The 19,431-nt window shown below is 41.1% G+C and overlaps 1 protein-coding gene across 10 annotated transcripts in view; it reads right to left on the bottom strand.

Annotated features, from left to right (window-relative positions):
- Lar (tyrosine-protein phosphatase Lar) overlaps window positions 1-19,431 on the bottom strand; it is an 833,005-nt gene that overhangs the window by 651,937 nt on the left and 161,637 nt on the right. For all 10 annotated transcript variants that reach the window (XM_083132037.1, XM_083132044.1, XM_083132040.1 and 7 more), the window contains exon 3: window positions 15,655-15,726. The gene's annotated coding sequence lies outside the window, so the exon portion shown is untranslated. The remainder of the gene's footprint in view (window positions 1-15,654; window positions 15,727-19,431) is intronic.

Below are 19,431 nucleotides of genomic sequence, written 5' to 3'. Positions count from 1 at the left end.
GAGCCTAATAAGAAGCACTGTCAATCTAAACCCCATACATTGAAGGAAACCACTCCGTGCAATTACAATTCTAAATCATAATTCCGTATATTATTATGTAAGACTCAAATACAATACATACGAAAGCATGCAATATCTACAAACCGAAACGTAAAATGGATACCCGTGCTGACAGACCTACCTAAGCAATTACAAATACCGTATCACAGTGCAACAAGTACGTGTACATCATTGCTCACTTACCGAAAAGGATCATCATATTATGCGAAATAATAAAATGCAGTTATAACATTCATTCGAAGATCATTTTAATGTGACAAAAATCGTAGAAACATAAAATGTCAGCCTAGATAGTTTCAGCCCATATCCATGTATTTCATTTTCACATATCTCGGTGACATATATACAAAACTGCATTTTAACATGGACATGATGACTATGTTCACCAATCTTTCAATTTCACTTTGTCCTTACTTTACTATCCATATTTCAGGAGCCATTACCATAGACAAATGACGGAAATACGTGTACTAATAGGGTTCGAGAGTTCGAGTGTATTCTGCTCGTTCGAGCGTTTATCGCTCGAGCAGAAGACCTATCAATTCTGTATTTCCATCTAGCGTTGCCTGTGCGAACTACTGTATTTGCTGCTCGAGTGAAAAACGCTTAATTGCACCACTCTACTTCACATAATGGTCGCACCCCAGTTTCTTGCACAAAAAAATTGTATAAAATCTTCGACGATTATGCGGAGAAATACGACATTTCACGACAGCTATTCGTGCCTATCTTAACAGTAAGACACGCATCGACATTTTTCGATTCAGAGATGACGTTCGACAATATTGCTGCCATCAGCACGCTGACTAACAATCACCAATAATAGCGACAAAATCTGAAAAGAAAATCTATACTATTCTTCCAGAAATAACAGGAAGATATGACAATCGCTTCAATGCCCTATTCGAATCCAGCAACCCAATGACAAGTCCTCGTGCCTATCTTCAAATCGAGACAATGATGGGGAGAACGGAAAGGACGTACGTGTCATGAATTATATCTGATTTCCATCTTCTTATTCACCTCCTCAAACTGGTCTTCGATTAGAATTATTTTATCTCAACGTGCTACGACGTCAGGGGTACCGCGTTCGAATCCGGGGCTGGGCATCCCTTCATCAATTTCATTAATCATCACTCACATTCATATTGGTAGAAATGAGAAGCAAAATAAACAACACTCAATCAGCCCCTTAGGGTTCTTACCCGAATCTTATTAAGCCCAACACCCTTACTTTTCCACGCTTTCAGTGTATTATGAAATGATACAAATTTAAAATTTAAGGTATTTTACGTGCGATATGGATCGGCGGTGAACTAGTCAGGAGGGCTTCTGACTGCTGCCACGCGGGAGACCCGTGTTCGATTCAGGGGATGGGCGATCTAAAGTATATGTTTCTCCAAACTTTGACCTGCATACAGAAGCGGGTATGAGGTTCACCCAACCTAAAATAAATAGGTCCCTGGGGGCAATCCTGGTCCTGCGAACATCACGTAAAAAATGGCCGAGATCGGGAATGTGTGGGATCCTACCCCAGCATTCATGGGACGGTGCTATACTTACGGGGAACCATTTACCTGCGGTGAGAAATAATGAACCTTACAAGGAATGGCAGAGTAAGTTTGAGTTTTTACAATACACATTACAAGTGCTCAATGTGGACCCTGCCTGTTACACGGTACTTATCGAAAGGCGAGACTAGTTCTTCCCACATTCTGGTCAGCATGTCTGGAGTAATGGTAGCAACAGGCGAAAGATTGTATATTAATTTGCTTTTTTATTATTTAGACTAGTTTTTCTGCCAGTTTGGCACATTGCGACGATAAGGATGAGTGATAATGTGTTGAAATTAATGAAGTGAAACTCACAAAGAGCACCCATGACAAGGCCTGGATTCGAACCCGCGACCCATGGCGTCCTGTGCCAACCACTCCGCCAAGGGGGTCGGCTCAGCAGACGGAAGAATCTTGCATCTTAAGTCAGATAGGTTGTTAAGATGGCTGCGACACACACATCCGATCTCTTAAGGGGAAAAGTCGCACGGGGTTAGTTCAGGTGACCTTGGAGGCCATCAGAATGGAACACGAAAAACTCTACGATCAAGAGCCGTCGCCACCATAAACACAGTGGCGCTATCACGCGGCGGTGTGAGGAAACAACTTTTGCATGTAGAATTCCACATTTCCACATCGGGCAAGGAACAAACACGTGTGGTTGCACAAGTAGCCATAGGGATCACTTAAAATTCCAATATTCTGTACATACAGAAAGGTTTACGGTATATTTCTAGACTTGAAATGTGAAAGTGCTGGTTCCAGGTACAAGAGACTAAGTTTAAAAAGTGTTTCTTTTCAAATACAAAACATCTGTCGCAGCAAATTAGAGTTAACAAATACATGGACAATACATACTCAGCAAATGTGCAATATGTTATCCCTGGCTTTTCCACGTTTTCTAGATCAGAGGCAATCCTGTGCGCTTCGCTGTATCAATCGCTTCCTTCACTTTCGTTGTATAATGTCCTGAACATTATATTACAGTTATGTGGAGCATATCTTTGAAATTTTGTTAAGTGTGTTGCAGACAACCCATATCACGTGGAAAATCCGTTACCTAATTGCGTCAAATTTCCTCATTCGTGTCACCTATTATTTACTATTTGAAGTAGGGTTACAATTAAGCTTACAATATTTTACACAGATTATCTTACTATAAAAACAGCATTTTCGATGACCAAGTGGATAGATCAACCTGTAGATGTTAACCTTTCTCATTAATCGATTATTGAACTGGACATAGCAACCTTTGGATGTCGACCTGACAACGATATCTACAAATAACCAAGTTATCAACAAGCTAGCAGTATCCAGGGCAACGGAAGACCGAGGGTTCAGATTTTCAAATTTTTTGTTAAAGGCGTTAGGGGCGACGGGTAATTCTTAGTGACGTAAAGGTACGTTACATCGTCTAAAGCATATCGCCCACTGAGGCTCGAGGAAACGCGACAATAGAAGTCTGCTTCTATTGAATTCAATTGGTATAACGCCCACTACAGCGAAACGCGCGGATCTTCCGTGACAGAAGTCTACAGGTTTCTGGGGTGGAATATTTTCGTTGGCCGCGTCTCCAAATGCCATCTCGTGTAATTCCGCGTCTCTTCGTTTAGCTCCCGCAAGGGTCATGCATGGCCCCAAGACAGTTAGACTTCTAGTAGTCTTCGCTCGGCCCCGCTGTAGCCGATCATGGAAAATATTCCGCTCGGCGTCGTGGTTCAACGCGGCGCGGTATATGCGCGGACTACCCTCGGAAAAAGGCATTTGGAATTTTCCATTCGGAGGTTCGCGGTGGAGCGTTTCTGGTGTTTCAGCGGGAGCTAAGCTTTAAGATTTCTCGACATCAAATTTTGAAGTTATCCAGTTTTTCAATGTCCGTCCTTCCAGACTTCCCATATTTTAGGATTACTTTATTCTTCTACCCTCCATTAATTCTAATTTTTGTGTTAAATTAGTGCTCTACTTTTCCATTTTCCGAATAAGTTACGGATTCTGTGCTTTTATGCATGCTTGGTTCTCCGAATTCTTTAACTATGATAACCTTGTTAATAGCAGATATATATTACTCTTGTTTGCTCTGGAGAAGTGGGGAAAATTATGAAGGATGTTCGTTGCAGTTACACTAAGGTCTCTGCGCAAATGAATTTTAGCGGCTGTGAACAAAAAAAAAAAAACACGTTTAATTCCAGAGAATCAATAAATTCCCGTCCAACGCATGCCCTGAAATTGCACTATCCTGAATTTTACGCAACCAGCATATACTTGATGCTGTTTGGGTTGCCTGCAGGTAAGGATGCAAACATATAAACCCAGAGTGAGACGGAGCAAAGAATGAAGTCGGTGGACGAGAGACAATAATGAATGGAGAGAAAAGATGAGAGGGAGATGAAAGAAAGTGGGTCAGGAAAAGGAAAGAGAGGGAGAGAAAAGGCGAGAGGAAGAGGAAGAAATATAGAGAAAAGAGGGAGAAATAAAGAAATGGAAAGAATGCAAACAGGGCGAAATACAGAGAAATAAAAAACGGGAGAGAGAAACTGTAATGAGAAAGGAGAAATAGAGTGAGAGAGAAATAGGGAGAATAGAGAAGGAAAGAAATGGGAAAAAGAGGGAGAAACAGAGAAAGAAAAACGAAGAAATAGAGAGGAAGACTGGAAGTGAGAAAGAGGGAAAAGGCAGAAATAAATATAAGTAAAAAGAAATAAAGAGTGAATATATTGAGAAATACAGGGAGAAATAGGGAAAGATGGAGAAATACAGCGAGAAGTAAAGAGAAAGAGGGGCAAAGTGAGGAGGTGGGAGAAGTATAGGGAACGAAACAGAAATAGAGAGAGGCGGGAGAGAAGTGAAGTGAGTGTGAGAAAATAGAGAAGCGTCAGAAATAAAGGAACAAGGTAAGATAAAGTTCCCCGTGCACATAGCACCGTGCCATGAAGGAACATTTAGGGGATGTGGGGGGTAGGGCCTTACATATTTTCGATCTCTGCCATTTTGAAGGTGATGTGATCAGCAGCACGCTCCGGCTGCTTTAACCTCTCTGGTACTCGCTTTTTTTTAGGCTGGGTGAGCCCCAGAACAGCTTATGGGAACAAGGCCGGAAAATAACGACCGTTGTGTCACCCAATCCGAAGGGTTGAACCCGCGTGGTTGTCAGTCAGATATAGGAAGAGTGAAGAGAGATAGATATAGTGGAAATAAAGAGGGAGAAATATAAAGAAAAGACAAAGGAGGACGAGGAGAGAAAGAGACGAAAAAGCAAGAAACAGCATGAGAAAGGGTTACAAAGATAAATTTTTACATCAAGACGAACTGCAACCCTCTCACACATACAACGGCGCCTTTCCCAAGCCGTGCGGCTGAAGACTTCCAACTGGTTACCCGAGGTGCTACGTGCGAACATCAGTCATCGCGTTGTCATGTCCAAGGTGCCCTTCTCCCTTGTTTCCACATTAACAGGGCAAGCATCAGAAACAATCGCCGGGGATGCACTTGACGACGCTTTGTTGCACACGGCCCTTCCCTGAGGCTGGAAGCTTGCCAGCCACCTCCAAAAGACGAGCGGGGTTGGCGGGACAGACGTTAGAATCAACTTGCTATACAGGATCTTGAGGATGTAAAAAAGTGTAGCGAATGTAGGCTCGACTAGCGCTCTACACCGGGTCTCTGGCATACCGTGACATTGTTCTACCAACTATGCTACCAAGCCAGCCCTGGTTTGGATTCATTTTTGTGCTTGCTATTTTACCTGTGTGGAATTGTCTTTGTCAGTGAAATATGTCGGCGGGGCCTACTTTCTACCAGCGTAGAAAGAGGCGTAGTATGTAGAAATTTCATCGAAAAATGCAGGCTCGACCAGGAATCGAACATGGGTCATTGGAATACCGCGCCATTGCCGCAGGTAAACCGGAAAAAAAATCAGGCGAATGTGTGAATGCACTAGGTGTGAATACTTCTCTGTAAGAATCATTCAATACTACCTGACCGGGCCGCGAGCGGAGCGTGACCTGAGCGTTACTTGAGCGCTAATGCGAATCAAGCCTAACGGTCGAATCACACGAAGATAGATTTCCTTCTAGAAAGCCCTTATTAGAGCTGGACCTGCTACCAAAGCTAGAAATCATAATTTCCTGGCTAGCTGCCAGACTAGTTTAGCGACTACACCATGCAACATGTTCCTCTGCTCGATGCTCTAGTAACAACCAATCAGAGCGAACGTTTGGTCATGTGAGGATGATGTGTGTTTGGCAAGGAAAATAGATTTTTTTTAGTGATTGTGAGACTGTCTTTTGTTTGTTGCTCGCTAAAACAAATAGTAGAAATTAATTACATTCTGGTTTATAAATATTTAGAAACTCCTCCATAGCAACGAGATTTTACGGAACAGATGATATTACCAGTGCATTAAATGCTTGCCATATTTCATGCCTTTTAATGAATTAATACTGCGTATCTCATGTATGAATACATATAAGATTTCATTAAAAATCATGTGGAGTGCACCTTATTTACCATTTTCTCTATCGAGCCAATTTCTAGTCCATATTTTTATTTTTCCTAAACCTTTGATGTTGGCAAATGTAAGAATAATAGAAGCAATATCTATTCTTCTACGATGTTTTTTCTCAAGTCGCTCGTCATCTACTTAGCTTATCTGCTCTGCACAATTCCTTGTGAGAACAAAAAGTCTACCAACAAATAAGGTCATAAGTATCGTGTGATGCGAAAACTAGAAGGAGGTATTTGTGTTTCTCCCAGCTACGAGTTTGAGGACTATCCCAACAGAACAAGAATATGGGGTAGTGGTGTTACGAGATATTTGGGTATTTCTTTGTTAAGCACAGCACTTGTCGGTTCTATTCAGGCTTCAGGCTGCGTCCAATTGCAACTTTTGATCAAGATACATTTTGACAAGATTAAAATAGTGATGAGGGGGGTTCCCCGATGGTGTAATGGTAACGTTGTCGCCTTCTAATCAAGGTATTCCGAGTTGGATACCCGGTGGAGGCACATGGTTCGGATCCCACTTTAAAACTATAGGTCCAGTCCCGATTTGCCTTTCATAAAGTCAACATAAAGCAACAATTCAATTCAAAACAGTGGGGAATCTTGATTGGAATATAGACATGGAACGTCATCTTTACTCCTTAGCTCTCAAGGAATACAAAAATACCAGCGTAACTGGCACGGTCCTTATGGGGCATCGTATACTTTAAGATAAGGATCAACTCAAATTCGTCGCATCCTGGAGGGATGACAAGAGGGTTGGCAACACTGGGACGCCGCAGCAACACGCGGAAAAGGACGAGAAGACAAGCCTTCCTCATAAAAGTAAATAAGCCGAACCCGCAGCCTACATCCGAGAGCCCCTGGAAGCCGACTGTGCCGCGATGCACCGCAGCTAAATGGGTTGTAAAATGCCAGGATACTTCCACCACCTTAATGGGGACGATAAAAATAAGAGAAGAAAAGAGTGGAAGGGAAGAAAGGGGGAGGGAAGAAAAAACATCCCCTTTCAAGAGGGATGAACCGGGGATCCCTTTCTCTGGACCACTGAATTACACGGCGTGTCGTTTCCGAAGTGGCTGAACCTGAAGTGAGTGTGGGGTCCATCTGAAGCAACTTCCGAAAGCGGAATCTCAACCCTGGAGATGCATGGTTGGCATAGTTTCCAGGGGAAGTGATGAAGATAGTGCTACGGGTGGATTGTCGAATGTGTTTGCAGTATCCCATTGTCTTAAATGGACAACCCGCTGACAGACGAGCAAAAAAAGGAAGGTACTCTAAGAAAGCAACACCAATACCGGAGGACCATAAACAGTGGCCTATCCTGATAAATTGACCTGCTTTACGGCAACAATTCTTCTTTGTTACATATCAAACATACGAGGGTCACCCAGAAAAAAGGAACATTTTGGTGTAAAAAACAAACGACAAATGATGTGCGCAAAACATTTATGGTACAGAAACCACATACCGTACTCTACTCTTCCATATATTCGCCATACCCATTCAAGCATTTACCACAGCGTGATACCAGTTTGTTGATATCGTCATTGTACTCGGTTTCCTGTAATGTAGTAACAGTGTATTTGAGTTCATCAGCCGTAGCAAAGCGCTTTCCGGAATGAGGGAACATTCGACTGTAGCACACTCCACCCACAGAGGGCTAAAAGACAAAGATCGATGAAGCAATTCAGGCTGACCGACGTTTCACGTTAGACATTCTGCAATATTTTCCTGCAATTTCACGATCTCTTCTCAAGAAATCGTTACAGTATACCTTCGGTACAAGAAAATCTGTGCCATATGGGTTCCTCGACTGATGACTGAGGAGCACACTGTCGCTACATGGTTAAATACATTGGCGGCAACCGAGTACAATGACGGTATCAAAAATTGTTGTTTGTGTCTTACACCTTTTTTTTCTAGATGACCCTCGTATATAAAGCCCCAAACCCATCACTCACTCACTCAGCTGACATAAATGTTCTCTATGAAGGAAGCCCCGGAGGCAAAAAAAGCTCCATTACGAACACTACGAAATTGTCTGGAAACACCCGAGATATTTAAAAAAGAAAAAAAACACTCACTTAGCCCTTTTATACGGGTGAAAATGTCATTTTATGATGTCTATACCAACATCCGTTTCAATGGGCTGAAAATCCCACATTTTTTTTCTCATGCTTTATCCTCAAGATCGACCACCCAGAAGATCATTCAATTTCCAGTTAGAAAACGTGCTTCAAATAGAGCGGGATCTACATAAGAAGATTCATTCCAGAGAATACATAACCAGGGCTCGAAAAATCCCGGTCGCCAGGTCGTCATGGCGACTAAAAATTTCAACCTGACGACTGTGAGCTTTTGCTGTAATATTGCAGTTTTTTAAGTTTGCATGTGCGAAATTTTGAAAATTCTAAGTTCAAATTGCAGGACAGTGTAAGTTAGCAAATGTGTTCTTTTATCAACGTTGTGAACATTCCATAGAATCAGTAACGATTTCTTACCCCTTGTCCTCGAACCCCCCATTTCCCGCTTTCTCACATGATTTAGCGATGTTTTTAATACAGTGATGCTCAGTTTCTTATAGATTGATTGATTTGTTTTATTTTACTTCGTTTTTTTTACCACTTTTGGTTGCTAAGATGGGGATGAGTGATGATATGATGAATGGACACTCACAAACATCCATGCCCAGGACGGTATTCCAACCCGGGACCCCTGGCATCGTAACGCGATGTGCTAAAAACTCCGCCACAGGGGCCGGCTCAGCTTCTTATAGTATGCACTCAGGGTGCAAAATCCTGGGGGGACGGGGGGAAATCCCCCTCACCAATAATTTAGGCCTCAAAAATCCCCCCACCAAAAAATCCCGCGGGGGAGAGTTTTGTTATAATAAACAAAAGATAAAGAATTACTTTTAATTTCCATATATACTTTACTAAGAATAATATCGAAAACACACACACATTAGTGTGGTTGTGGGTATTGAATGCATTCTCTCTCAAGAGATCATTAACAAATCTACATCAATACGCACAATAAAAGTAAAATAAGAATGCAAGAAAAGAATAACTACGAAATCTAATTAATTTATATTCACATAAAGCAAAAACAAAACATAAACTTACACAAAATAAAACCACTTCAACTATTTCATAATTTATTAACATCTTTAACCAGTTACTAAAGGAATTAGCTGCTTTGCAATATCTCATATCTGATATGTATAAAAGTAACAAATTAATTTCCTTTATGTAATTAATAATAATAATAATATATTTTTAGTTGTGATTTATTTTTACGAATAATACACATGTGGGGGAGGGGGTTTGAAGATTAAGAACTTTCTCCCCCACCAGTTTTCAATGATTTCGCACCCTGTGCACAATTGCTAGTAGGTGGTTTCCTGGCGCATGATTTTCAGAGCTGGCGCCTAGCTCTGAAGAAGATTTTTCGAGCACTGTACATAACAGTTGCATGTACAACTTAATACTCAAAATACGAAAACAGCTCCGTCCTGGCTGTTACAATGAAACGTTTAGAGATGTAACACTCACGTGCTTGGCACTTTGTTGTTGACCATTGAAACGGACGTTGCTAGGGAACTTACAGAAAGGTTACTTTCACCCCCGACCACCGTAAGTAACTACTTTTTAAAGGGAGTTTATTATTTAGAAAATAGACAAAAATATTTTGAGAATTTGTACAATATTAGAGCAGTTTCGTTCTAAACTTTTCAGATGAGCGAACCTACCCACGTGTTTCCCTTCTTCTAATACTACATGCTCACATTTTCAAAGACACTAAGAGCATTGAGGAGCCCAATGCTCCTCAATGTGGTCAATGGCCACGCTAAAAGTGCACCATTTTCTAATATAAACCCATATCTGTATACATTAGATTTAATAGAAATAAAACACCAATTCAGGCATGCTAATAAAATAAAAACAGGAGTTTCAAATATTCCGGCAATTTAGATTTTTTCATTTAATTTCCATCTTCATCGAAAATTGGACCAGTATTTCCCTTACAGCCTCTGCCAAGCGCGGCACAGCTACAGAAAGGAACAAGCAGTTTTCTCCCGCCGACGCTGTTTCCACCGGTGGAACTGACTATGCAGGGCGCGTGCTTTTAAATAGCCACTCGCTTCGGCTCCCTCAACCTTCTCACGTACAATCGGGAAAGAAATCCGGTCGTCAGAAGGATTCGACGGAGAACGACCAATGGGGTACATAAACAAGTCTTCAAGTTCTTTAAATAATTTACTTAAATTCGGGTTTAAAATCTTGTTTTAATAATCTGCGTAATATACTCCTGGACAAAAAAAGGACACATTAATATTTGACAGCTGAATTGCAATTACTTATGAATTACGCTCTCAGTTTGGTAGTTTTCTGTAACTTTCGTTCTTGTTGTAATTTAACTTATTAATGTATATAGAACATTCTCAAAGTATGTTTTCTGTTGAATATATTTCCACTAATTTAGTTAGGCTTGGAATCAGAATTTATGCGTTATCCCTAGACTTTAACCTATTTTTTCCTTTACAGGTACGTAAGAAATAAGTTAGTTATGTCAGCGTTTCGTTAAAACAAACGCAACAACTGATGAAGTTTTATAGTGCCTAAAAAAAACTTTTTTCCTTGTTAGAACCTATTTTAGGTTATGCGCCTAAATGAAGCCTTTTTCTAGGTTGTTATATATTTTTTAAAGGTTTTACAAGATTTGTATGTCACACAGAGGAATTTGCTTTGTTTGGTCACAAAAAAATTCAGTGACGAACGTGTTTGAAACGTACTCTCTGTAGATTTCCCTTCCTCCAAGTCCATGGTCATTTTTCAAAGCTCTAAACAAAGCAAAAAGTCTGGTGCCACTGTTACCTGTACAATCCAAAGTAGTCTGATCTGTGTGGTCTTGTTCACTTTCGCATCACATTGGTGCTTTGTGGCATTTACGCCTTGCAAACACATTTCAGCATTGAAGTTTTCTCCACTGACTATGTTTTTGTTGAAAGATTATTTTCAGCATATAAGACGATTCTCACAGACAAAATTCCGGAGTTTGACTGTGGATAACATGAAAAAAGAATGTTGCCTAACAATATGGCGAAGAGAGGTTTTTGATACCAAATTTTCAATGGTAAGTTCTGCCATCGCAGCACAGTGTGGTATTTTCGTAATCTAGCTGAACAAAAGTCAATTTTCGCATTTGGCTACATGGGTTAAATACTTGTTAATTTGCAAAGAAGTTGAACCATATTACATGAAACTAGGCTTTGTATTCCAAGAAATCACACTGAACAATAGAAAAAAGGGCCTCACTAGCCGACTACCTCAGTTCCGCCTGCCAAGTGCTGCAAGTGATGGCGTCATTCGTCTGAGTTTGCTCGATGAATACGGTCTGTTTGTGTGTGCTAGTGGTGACTGTGTGGTGTTCTTATTTTCTTTCGTGTTTCAACGTAAGGTTACATTTGTTGGTGTATTATTATATGTTTTAGTTTAAGCATGAGCACCATCAGAAAAAAGTCACGTTTATTTCTGTATGAGAAAACGTATAAGTTAGTTTGGACTAGAGTTTTAGTACATTATATCGCATTATACAGATCTGTTATCCTAGTTTTCTGAAAGAGTTACTTGTTACCTACAGAAATTATGTTAATTTGTTTGCGACACTCATACACATTTTTTTTTTAATTACAGAATGACTACGCAAATTTCACGGCGGAATTTTTTCGACGTGTGGTATACCAACGCCAAAGAATCAAGCACGGATGTTTTGTTAAATTATATAAGGGAAGAATGTGGTGCCTCGTTCTTTTCGGAAGACATTATAAGACATATAAGAAGACATTACCTCAGTTCCATTTCTTGCAAGTTTACGTGCTCCTCCCAAAACTAAACGTGGGGCAATTTCTCCAGAACTATGCCAGCTCTGAGCAATGAGAGCTCCAGCCATGGAGGACGAAATCCAATCAGATGAATCTGATGGCGATTCAGAGGAATCTGCAGAAGATATCGAAATTGATTTCGCGGAATCTGATAATGATTCCGACTAATTGCTACATTTTCTCTGAATTTTCTATATTTTTGTATATTATTATTATTTATTGTACCTCTATATATTTGTACGACTATGTAGGTTCTTGTTTTTATATATTCTCTTGAATACTTTTCGTTTCTTCTGTGCTTTGGTTTCATTGATATTCTTAACCCATTTAACGCCAATCATTGTCATACATTTTATTTTTAGTATGAGATATTTTCTTGAAATATATGTCTCAACCCTTGTATTTTTTATTTTTTTGTATTTCATCTACAACACTTTACAGCATATATAACTTACATATTGAAGGCAAAATAATTTTGTCCAGCTAGATTACGAAAATACCACACTGGGCGCCGTAGGGTTAGGCAACACACATAACGTTATGCAAGATAGTGCGCATGCGCATTTCAGGATATAGTAGGTGTCCCATTTTCATTGCCAGTGACTATACCTAATAAGCACTTCCCAGGAATTTTCAACTTTTTTAAGATTTTTTTAAAACCTATATCAAGATTTTTCGAGCGTAACTTAAGATTTTTAGAACCTATTTTTGGATTTTTAGAGCTTATTTTATGAACCTAAAAGCACATTTTTCAGAATCTAAAAATCCGAGGTCTAGTTTTACAAAAAATGCAAGTGTCCGGTTTTCTTTTTGTCCAGCAGTGTATATAATCAGCAATTCCCCACATATTAAAGCGAATTGTTTTAAAAAATCAAAAGTTAGTGTACAAGACGTAAACATGGAGAATATGCTACAGATATGAGTATGGTTATATCACCATTAGTCACAATGCTGACGCTAGCTGTTAGCCTACAATTGTAAAAAATCAAGTGAAGTACGAAAGAATAAACTGGTCCGTTCTTGAGGATGAATTGTAATAAGATGAAGTAGACGAGCGTCATTTGTTTCTCCTAAGTTCACTTTATTAACAGGCTAATCTGGACTGAACATACAGATTAAAATGGGACCCGAACCACAGTGCAAGCAACCGAGAAGCTATTCTGCAGCTGAAGCAACCGAAGAAGCTTTGCTGCAGCTGAAGCAACCGAAGAAGCTTTTCTGCAGCTGAATCAACCGAAGAAGCTATTCTGCAGCTGAAGCAACCGAAGAAGCTATTTTGCAGCTGAAGTGACCGAAGAAGCTATTCTGCAGCTGAAGCGACCGAAGAAGCTTTTCTGCAGCTGAATCCACCGAAGAAGCTATTCTGCAGCTGAATCCACCGAAGAAGCTTTGCTGCAGCTGAAGCAACCGAAGAAGCTTTTCTGCAGCTGAATCAACCGAAGAAGCTATTCTGCAGCTGAAGCAACCGAAGAAGCTATTTTGCAGCTGAAGTGACCGAAGAAGCTATTCTGCAGCTGAAGCGACCGAAGAAGCTTTTCTGCAGCTGAATCCACCGAAGAAGCTATTCTGCAGCTGAATCCACCGAAGAAGCTTTGCTGCAGCTGAAGCAACCGAAGAAGCTTTTCTGCAGCTGAATCAACCGAAGAAGCTATTCTGCAGCTGAAGCAACCGAAGAAGCTATTTTGCAGCTGAAGTGACCGAAGAAGCTATTCTGCAGCTGAAGCGACCGAAGAAGCTTTTCTGCAGCTGAATCCACCGAAGAAGCTTTTCTGCAGCTGAATCAACCGAAGAAGCTATTCTGCAGCTGAAGCAACCGAAGAAGCTATTTTGCAGCTGAAGTGACCGAAGAAGCTATTCTGCAGCTGAAGCGACCGAAGAAGCTTTTCTGCAGCTGAATCCACCGTAGAAGCTATTCTGCAGCTGAATCCACCGAAGAAGCTATTCTGCAGCTGAATCCACCGAAGAAGCTTTGCTGCAGCTGAAGCAACCGAAGAAGCTTTTCTGCAGCTGAATCAACCGAAGAAGCTATTCTGCAGCTGAAGCAACCGAAGAAGCTATTTTGCAGCTGAAGTGACCGAAGAAGCTATTCTGCAGCTGAAGCGACCGAAGAAGCTTTTCTGCAGCTGAATCCACCGAAGAAGCTATTCTGCAGCTGAATCCACCGAAGAAGCTATTCTGCAGCTGAATCCACCGAAGAAGCTATTCTGCAGCTGAATCCACCGAAGAAGCTATTCTGCAGCTGAAGCAACCGAAGAAGCTATTCTGCAGCTGAAGCAACCGAAGAAGCTATTCTGCAGCTGAAGCAACCGAAGAAGCTTTCCTGCAGTTGAAGCAACCGAAGAAGCTTTCCTGCAGTTGAAGCAACCAAAGAAGCTTTCCTGCAGTTGAAGCAACCAAAGAAGCTTTCCTGCAGTTGAAGCAACCAAAGAAGCTTTCCTGCAGCTGAATCAACCGAAGAAGATTTTTCTGCAGCTGAATCAACCGAAGAAGCTTTTCTGCAGCTGAATCAACCGAAGAAGCTTTCCTGCAGCTGAATCAACCGAAGAAGCTTTCCTGCAGCTGAATCAACCGAAGAAGCTTTTCTGCAGCTGAATCAACCGAAGAAGCTATTCTGCAGCTGAAGCAACCGAAGAAGCTATTCTGCAGCTGAAGCAACCGAAGAAGCTATTCTGCAGCTGAAGCAACCGAAGAAGCTATTCTGCAGCTGAAGCAACCGAAGAAGCTTTCCTGCAGCTGAAGCAATCGAAGAAGCTTTTCTGCAGCTGAAGCAACCGAAGAAGCTATTCTGCAGCTGAAGCAACCGAAGAAGCTATTCTGCAGCTGAAGCAACCGAAGCGAAGAAGCGTTTCTACAGCTGAAGCAACCGAAGCGAAGAAGCGTTTCTGCAGCTGAAGCAACCGAAGCGAAGAAGCTTTTCTGCAGCTGAAGCAACCGAAGAAGCTTTTCTGCAGCTGAAGTTACCGAGAAGCTTTTCTGCAGCTGAAGCAACCGAGAAGCTTCTTTGCAGCTGAACTAACCAAGAAGCTTTCATGCTGCTGAAGTAACCGAGCTCTTCTGCGGCTGAAGTAACGGAGGAAACTGTTATGCATCTGAAGTAAACGAGAACTTTTTCTGTAGCCAAAGTATCCGAGAACCTTTTCGCAGCTGAAGATCCGCGAACCTTTTCGTGCCGCTGAAGTTTCTAGAACCTCTTCCTGCAGCTGAAGTTCCGCGAACCTTACCATTCTGCTGAAGTACCGCCAATTTTTTCTGCTCTTGGATTTGTGAGAACTTTCTGTTGCTGACGAGCAGCGATTATTTGAACGCAAAGTGCTAGCCTACAGGGTAACCACACCAGGATAAGTACAATCAACCAACAAGCGTAATGTAAATTACAAATCCGCGTTTAGAAAAGGGGAACTGCCAAGCAAGACTAAATCATTCTAAGTCTGTAGGTATTTTCAAATATCCACGTTTACTGTTCTGCTTTTGTGTTAACAATAAGCAAAAAGGCAAATTAATCTGTAAAAAGGTATGCACATCGCCCGTTTTTTTCTAACGACACTCACAATCACTCAGTCTGCTTACAGTGTACAAGAGCATTGAGATTAATACTTGTGGATGAAAAAAAAAAAAGTGTACGCAAAAAATATTAAAATGCTTGATGCTACTCACCTGTCAGTACGATGCTCCACGAAAATTCACGTTCGGATTCCGTCACGGACGAATTGCCAGAAGACAGGATGCCTGAAAAGAAAAACACCCAAATGAAATCCACGTCACTTACTTTCAACTAATGTTTTCATATTAACCAAGCGTATGTACAAGTATTGAGGGGGTAACATCCAGCAATGACTTATACAGCATGTATCATAATAGAGTAAACAGCTTATTAGGTTTGTTGCATCACAATAATAAAATCTGCAAGTTTTGTTTTCATGTGCAAGACTTTTGTAAAGACGGTCATTGTGGCGCTGGAGTAGTAAGTTCGCAGGTGGAGAGACAGCAGGCTGTGTCAAAGTTCCCAATGTGTTACATCCCTACACTTCTGCATTTGGGACCTTCAGATAGACAAAGTCTATGTGCCACCTATGCCTATGAGAATAAGAAATACCCTTGTTTTGATGGACGAGGAGTTCTTGGGAAAAGTGTGGCTAGAACTAGAATTTTGATCACCATGTTTACATATCTCGAAAAATTCGTAAATATCTCAACAGAAATCTTAGTAGACATTTCTACCTTTCCTTTATTCGTCCCGTATTCGAGTATGGTGCTAGTCTCATTTTTGGCGGTAACTTAACTCATCTGAAGAAACAATTGCTTAAAAACCATTCACATGCACCCCCAATAAAATAATTCCCAACAATTGCGAAAGATTTACAACATACCCACAGTCACTTCGAGAATACATTACAATAAGGTATTCCATAGTATACATAACAAATCATCTCCATTGCATCATAAGCTTAAGTTCCGCTCTGAGTTCAGTACCCGAAACACCAGATCGTCCTTACATAGAGACCTAGTAATCTCCAAACCTAACAAAAGCAGATTTGCTCAGACATCCTTCTCGTACCTAGCAGCGGTAACCAGGAATTCACTCCCGACAAAGGTCAAACTCAGTACCAGCAAAGCGCAGTTCTGTCGTCTTCTACGTTCACATGCATATAAATTCTAACTCCAGTAATATTATTTTCAGTGCTTACCCTCCCCCCCCCCCACCATGCCCACCACACACATATACAGAGTGTCCGTAAAATAATGGTGGGGTTTTAAACAGTCATAGATTTGGAACAAAGCATGGTAGAAAGGTGAACGATACGTCAAAGCAAAGATAAACTCTCCAAGTTTATGTATGCGAAAGGTTACGCCCTGACACCTAACGGTGCGAGGGGTAGCGCATGCGCATTGTGTTTCAAGAACACGCAAGCTGCCCGACCTTGTTAGTCAGAGTTATTGGCCCCTTCTTTTTTTGCTGAACAAAGAACAAAGGGGGTCACCACCATCCTGGATATGTTACAAGGGTATGCAGTGCCCCAAATACCGGAGAATTCCATTTTCCAGTTAAATGGTGCTCCTCCACATTTTTCCACAATTGTGTGGGATTTTCTTAACGAACCATTTCCTCAGCGATGGGTCGGACGAGGAGGGAGGATTGCCTGGCCCCCACGGTCTCCAGACCTTACACCCATGGATTTCTATTTGTGGTGTTATGTCAAAACACCAAATCTGGACCATTTAAAAGCAAGAATCACTGAAGCTGTTTCGTCTATCACGCCGGATGTTCTCTGCCGTGTATAGGAAGATACTGAATATCGTCTTGACGTCTGCAGGGCAACTAAGGGTTCACACATCGAAGTCTACTGAACACGTAAGAAACGTGGAGAGTTTCTCTTTTACTTTGACGTATCGTTCATCTCTCCACCATGCTTTGTTCAAAAACTGTGACTATTTCAAACCCCACCATAATTTTACGGACACACTGTATTTTAAAATTTTCATCCCTGTACTTCGAACAGTAATTCCACACACAATTATATCTAAACCCACACACCTTCGCACTTTCTATTCTTCTAGATTTTTATAACTCTCAAACTTTCTTCACTTCTACTATAGAACACTATATACACTTATACACTTTATGTGTATACTCATGTAAATTCATCACATTTTCCTTAGATGTAGCTTTTGAATATTTATTTTACTACATAGGGCATCAAGTCATTATTTGTATTAACATTGTTCAAAATGAAATGTTGTATGACTTAATTGCAACCCTATTGAGATAATAAAATAATAATAATAATAATAATAATGTGTGTAGCATAACTGGTGGAACACTGAACATTTGTAGCCAATTGTTCATTCATAGAAACTTGAAGTATTACTGATTGATGCACAACAAATATCATTGTTGTATTCCATATAGTTTAATCGAAATAAATTCTTAAAGATGTTTATTCTATTACGATACGGCCGGAATACGCAAGACGGAACATACGAGGTGTGACACAAAAAAACAGGGATTGATTGCATAAGTAAAAAACAAAAAGGAGTTGGCAACAATAGTTCTGGTGACGTCATGCGACACCCCTAGTCTAGTCTATGTGTGCTGCAAGTTTGAACTTGCCCCGTCTCACCAGTTGGGAGTATTGCGTCATTGAGTGAACATCTGCAACCGTGTTCTGCCGAAAAAATGTCTAGTGTGAAAAGTGAACAAAGAATCAACATCAAATTCCTTGTGAAACTTAAGAAATCGGCAACAGAAACGTTCCAAATGTTAAGCGAGGCTTATGGGGATGATACTTTGTCTAGGACACGCGTGTTTGAATGGCATAAACGGTTTTCGAAGGGAAGGGACAGTGTGGATAACAATAAACGTACAGGGCGCCCACGAACTGCGATTACGGAACAAAACATTGCAAGAGTTCGTGGAGTGATATGAGGTGACCGAAGATTGAGTGTTCGTGCAGTGGCTGAGTTAGTTAACTTGGATAGGGAAGCTGTTCGACGCATTTTAACAGAGGAAACTTCGTGAAAAAATTAGGAAAAAAGGACCCAGTTGTGGAGTGATGGATGGATTTTGCATCAAGACAACGCACCGCTCACAAGGCGCTATCTGTCAAGCAGTTTCTGACCAGCAAAAACGTTACTGTGATGGAGCATCCTCCTTATTCCCCAGACTTAGCCCCATGTGACTTTTTTCTAGGGTTAAATCTGGCATTAAGGGAACCCATTTCTTCTCAGTTGAAGACGTTAAGGCACAAATGGAAAGCTCATGAAGGACCTTACTGAAACTGACTTTCAAAAATGTTACCAACAATGCAGAAGTGTGTGAATGCCCAAGGGGACTACTTTGTAGGTGATAACATCGCGGAGAACTAATTCTGCAAGTAGACTGAATTATATGTACAATCCCGTTCTTTTTGTGTCACACCTCGTATAATCTGCACAATTTTACATAACTCAAGTAACAGAAAATACATAACGCCATGTGCATATCAATTACACACTCTCATAATAGCTCGGTCTGGCAGTAAAATTATTAATAGTAAACGGCGATTACTTTTCGAACACACCTCGTATATATATGAGCTGTAATTGAAATTTTTACGTAAGAGAGCTGCTCAAACCATCCGCGTTCATAAATTAATTTGTCGGCGACAGTGCCAGTTTCATTTCATGCGACACAGACCGGCGGAATGCGAGGCGTGCAGTGAATGCGTTCAGACCGCGATTCGTTCATTTGGGAGGAAAGGGAAGGGGGTAAGCTGCCTGCCCCATCCCCTTCGGTCGTCCCCAGAAAATGCTAATTAACGTGTACGCCAAATTAACTACGGTTTCACACGTTCGTACGCCCCTGATGAGTGGACGTCCTTCATATGAGGTGTCATTCGGAGCTTTTGGCCGCATGACGGGTAGGAGAACTGCGTTAAGTGCGTTACGCAGAAT

The sequence above is a fragment of the Lepisma saccharinum genome, chromosome 12 (genome assembly GCF_977018435.1).
Source record: "Lepisma saccharinum chromosome 12, izLepSacc3.1, whole genome shotgun sequence".
NCBI lineage: Eukaryota > Metazoa > Arthropoda > Insecta > Zygentoma > Lepismatidae > Lepisma > Lepisma saccharinum.
The sequence above is the reverse complement of the archived record's forward strand: the minus strand, read 5'-3'. Positions and strand labels throughout refer to the sequence as shown.